The sequence below is a fragment of the Saccostrea cucullata genome, unplaced genomic scaffold, assembly GCF_032062105.1.
Source record: "Saccostrea cucullata isolate Sc308-1 unplaced genomic scaffold, CSIRO_AGI_Scuc_v1 ctg861, whole genome shotgun sequence".
In the NCBI taxonomy this organism is placed as follows: domain Eukaryota; kingdom Metazoa; phylum Mollusca; class Bivalvia; order Ostreida; family Ostreidae; genus Saccostrea; species Saccostrea cuccullata.
This window is the reverse complement of record NW_026935377.1, coordinates 74,716-79,950: the sequence shown is the minus strand read 5'-3', so window position 1 is coordinate 79,950 and position 5,235 is coordinate 74,716. Positions and strand designations below refer to the sequence as shown.

The 5,235-nt window shown below is 33.3% G+C and overlaps 1 long non-coding RNA gene across 1 annotated transcript; it reads left to right on the top strand.

Moving 5' to 3' along the window:
• The first annotated feature begins 3,493 nt into the window (after nucleotides 1-3,493).
• On the top strand, nucleotides 3,494-3,845 carry LOC134242615 (uncharacterized). Its single transcript, XR_009986889.1, has 2 exons — nucleotides 3,494-3,583; nucleotides 3,721-3,845. It is a non-coding gene; the product is annotated as an uncharacterized LOC134242615 (long non-coding RNA).
• Nucleotides 3,846-5,235: the final 1,390 nt, after the last annotated feature.

Here is a 5,235-nt window from a genome sequence, read left to right as displayed (position 1 = left end):
CATATGGCCTTTAATCTGCAAAACTTGACCGTTTTCAAAGGATGTAAACATTTTACATACCCAATTTACAGAGCTTCAGTCTAAATTTGATTCACAGTTATTTGCTACAAATCAGATGACAGCCAAGGATTTAGCTGGGGAGTTGAAGAAAAAAGAAGTTGAAGTTAATACGCAGCTTACGCTTTATGAAACCGCGAAGCGGTTTTTAAAAAAGCGTAAACTGTCCCAAGTTATGTTATAATATCGTATAACATAAGTCGAAATAAACTTCATTCCTTATAATTTAATTTCAGTGTAGACAATGAGACAATTTTTCCTCCAGAAAAAGGTTTCAAATTGAGTATTATTTTAAAAGTAACATCAAGCGGAGTAATACGTTTTTGACTTAACTCATTGTGATGTAGGCAAGTACAAAATATTATATGTTCCTCTGAATGAAGCAGCCAATGAAATTGCTTGATACGTCAAGTGAAATTAAATTATTAAGGAAGGGAAAATTAGACTACATTTATTTTCAACAACAAATCAATGATAAAAATACGTAATTTCGGCTTATGAGAACAAAACTCAGCCATGCAGATGACTTTTAGCATTTTTTTTTTATCTATGCGCTGCGCTCTATTAGTCTTCTATCAATGACCCTTGCCTTCTTCAAATCTTAAGACGGTATATATTTGGTGCAATCTAACTAACAAGACATAGTTCTCAAATTACTTTGCGATTGGACATATATATAGCGATGAAAAAAATCCTCATTCTAGCCATTTGTGTTGTTGCAGGTATATAGATTCTCTTTACAAAGCTATTTAACAAAATGCATTTTACTTTAAAAATCCGTCTTTCTTTATAGCTAGTATTTAGTCATATTCATTTTCGGTAGCTAGAAAATACTAGACACCTTACAAAAAAAAAACTTATGTTTAACCGAGTTTGCAACGGATAGGTAGGTTAACTTCGTTATAGTGTGTTTTTGACGTTATGATAAATTGAAGCCCTCAAAGAAAGGGGTAAGAAAAATGTCATGGTAGAAAAAGTAATAAACATACGCTCTTGAAATTGTGAACATAAAAAATTGAGAATCTCTCCATTATTTTTATTTTGTTTTAATAAATCCTTTGTGACCGTCATATTTTGTAGTACTCTATAAAACCAGGAAAATTCGTTATAGTCCCCACTTTCACCGAAAGTAAGGGATATTAATTTGGGTCTGCCCATCCATCTGTCCGTCTTTCTGTCTGTCTGTAACGCTTTCGTTTCCGCACAATATCTCGAGAACCCTTTGCACTTTTGCAATGAAATTTTGCATAGCAACTCCCTGTGGCCTAAAGAAGAACCCTATAGATATTGATGTCAATAGGTCAAAGGTCAAGGTCATAAATCAATAAATTCTGTCTGTTATAACACTTTCGTTTCCGCGCGATACCTCGAGAACCCTTTGAGCTTTCGCAATGCAATTTTGCATAACTATCTGTGGCCTAAGGAAGACCCCTATTGATTTTGAGGTCAAAAGGTCAATGTTCAAGGTTGTAAATTTATACATTCTGTCTGTGTGAAACACTATACAGGTTGTTGGTGGACTTTTTTTTCTTATTAGAACTGTTTAATAAAGGCTAAATTAAACATCATGCATTGTGTAAAATTGTGACAATAGCGAACGTGAATATATAGATGTATGTGACCTCATGTTTGCATATAACTTCCGATAATACGAAGCGGCTCCGTGGTGTAGTGGTATGTCTCTCGCTTGACATGTAAGAACTCCCGGGTTCGAATCCCGGAAGTAATATAATTTTTTTAAAATACTTTTTTCCACTAAATGATAGCATTCAGCATGTAAAATGTAAAAGTTATGACGTCTGGCTTGTAAAAACTCATAAAATCATCATTACATTAGTGTGATAAATATGCTATATAAAAAGAATTTTCTTATGCACATAATAAAGAATAAGCAATCAAATCTTCATATCCATATTGGCATTTTTTATTTGCATTAATATACATGTATACATTAAATAATTATACAAATTCAGTGGGTGGGGAAATCCGACCCCCCCCAACTGCGCATTGTCTTCTTTTTTCCCTAAGCGGGGGACACAAATTCTCTGAATTAGCTTGTTTTTTAGCATTTTTATATGGACCCTTTGGAAACAAGATGGTAGAATTTTGTGTTTCTTTCATATAATGTACAATATAGTATTACTCATCAAATATTATAGTTTGAACAAAAAGTCTATTGTAGTATTTGTGTAATTTGCTTTAAAGTGCTACAAATTGGCATTTTCCTATATAATCCTGCAGTAAATGTACCTGTATTTTGAAACGGTCCATTAAATATACCTGGGTGCTAGATTTCCCCCAAAATTTGCAAGTACACTGAAGTTAATGTAAGTTATATATGGTATAAAAATGAAGATTTATAATTTAATGATTTATCCTGTTTTTACAGAGTACTACAAAATATGGCGGAATATAAAGGATAGGTACAAAATATGATATAAATGATCAAGAGATTCTCAAATTTCCATGTTTTAAATTTCAAAAGCATCTATTCGATACTTTTTCTGTAACATTTTTTGTTTTCCCTTCTTTAAGGTGGGATTCTTCTCACACAAAACTGTATTTCTTGTATTTAAAAATTAATGAAATTTTCACAGAATCAAGAAGACAATATTACTAAGTGATGGTATCAGTTAGATAAGTTTTGACCGTTCAATATTAGAGTCAAGGTCAGGTCAAGGTCATTACCTTTTCCCTGGACATTAAGAATAAAAATGACTGCATCCAACCATGCGATACTGTCTTCTATTTCAAAAGATTAAATATTTTTCTTTTTGCATAAGAAGATATCACCATATAAGGTCTATGAGATGATATTACCAAACTGACACAAATAGTTTAACAAAAATGGATTTTGGCTAATCCGAATTTTCTCTATTTTTCTTAAATTTTTAGGATATTTAAATTATTTTTATATGCGCCCTATATTTAATTTTTTCTTATTTTCACATATGGTAAAGTTGTACAATTGTGATGAGGAAAGAAAAATAAAGGTCTTTTAAATCTCTTTCACCTAAAATATATAAGACATATCAGCAAATATACATTGAATATTTCGTCTAGTCAGACACCAGAGAAGAATCCTACCTTAATAGTTGCAGTTTATGACAACGTCGAAAACACAGTATTACGACGTCAATCTACCTACCAGTTGAAAAATCGTTTTAGAAATCAGTTATAAAAAATTGTAATTAAATTTTTCAACCTGTGATTTCTTAGTTTTGTTAACTTGTGTTAATTAATTGAAAAAAAAGTTGCTTTAAAACAGTAAATACGCTTGATTTTATTTAGAAGTATTGCGCAATGGAAACCTCACCTTAACAGACAGACGATATTTGAAGAACAATGATTGAATAAATTTTCAATTATTTTTTACCCTTCATCATTCAATCTCTTCTTTTACTTTTAGTATATGCCGAGACTTGCTCCGATCATGCGGACTGTACACTGACTTCATGTTTTCCTGGATATGAACTTCACTGCGTAAACAGGGAGTGTACATGCACCCATGAAGCCCACGGTGGAGGTAGACTTTTTTTTTCTTTTTCCGTAAACTCAACATATAACGTATTATGAACGATATAAAAAATACTGAAATTTCAATCTAGTTTTAAAATTATAATATGGAGAATGACAATGAAATAAGTGAATTCTAATTTCCAGGACCCTGCACGAACGTAAACGATTGTCACGATAGATGTCCACATGCTCATGATCGTGAACATTGTATCGACGGCCGTTGTAGATGCAGTCACTAAGTTATTTTATTCAATAAAGTATGACTAATTCATTTTTTGTTTATTGTATAACGTCCCTCTCTAGAATTTTTCACTCATATGGAGACGCCATCACTTGCCAGTGGAGAGATGCAAATTGATACCAATATTCAGCACTGAGGGCCATTGAGCAGGGAGAGATCTTTTTCAAGTCAACACATACTGCGACACAGGATCTCGGTTTATACGGTCTGACTCAAAGAAACTCCTTTCCATTTCCTAGTACAGTTATTTGGCCAGTTCCGAATAAGAAACCGATTCGACGGTGCTACAAATATATTAGGAATTATTTCAAAATCTAAGTGTTTTGTCAAGGTAGTTCGATGACTCGTGGAATTAAATATTGTTTCATAAAAGTTCAGCCTTCCCTCAAAAAAATTTATTTCGCAAGTTACCATAGGTGTCCATTTTACCAGTTACGAATAAGCCGACGGGTTCCGGATACCCTAGAGATTCTTATTCAATTCAACCCTAAATTTAAAAATATACGTCCCAGACGTTATCCATTGGCATGCCTAAGAAAAGTTAAATTAATTGCTTACCAATAAATTATTTGTATTTCCAAAGGTTGAAGAGAAACTAGAGGTACTGTGGGCACTGAGCTCGTTTTAATGATACCCGACGCCTCCTTTATGATTATTTAGGACAAAGTCCATGTTTTACTCTGGGAGACCCGAAATAAATGTCAGATCAAAAAGTAAAGTAATAGGTCACAATGTCACAATGCAATAAAGAATATGTGAAAGTATCATTAAATCTTATTCAGTGGTATAGGAGGAATTGCGGACAAGAGATGGATCTACCTTTCAATATTACAAAGAATGGCAGTATCTATGTTTTTCTCAGGGAGCCCAAATTATGTAACAGATCCAAAAATAAAATAGGTGAACTTTGGCACTGTTAAACAAAGATTCTGTGAAAGACTCATTAAATTCTGTGAAGCCTCATTAAACTTCATTCAGTGGTAGAAGAGGGGTTGCGGATAAGAAATGGATACCCCAGAGCATATCAGACGGACGGACGTACAGCTAGACGGACGGACGGACGGACGTACAGACGGATGGATGGACAAACATCCCATTATTATATACCGCTTCTTCCTGTTTTTCAAGCGGGGGTAGAATAAGTCACGTTTACAATGAAGAAAACATCGAAGAGTGAATTTATAATAGTGTTTAAAATGGGTATTCGGAACTGGTAAAATAAGAGCACGAAAATATTTCGATATCCTCCAGTGTTCTAAATATTTATTTTTGACAAGTTTTTAGTATATGTTAGAGTACATATCAAACTTACTTTTGATACCTAGAACGTTGTTTTATGTGAAAAATTTATGCATCTACAGAGGTTTTTCTGCAGACTTACGCGTCGCGGTGATTCAGATTTGTTGCATTGTAAAAGA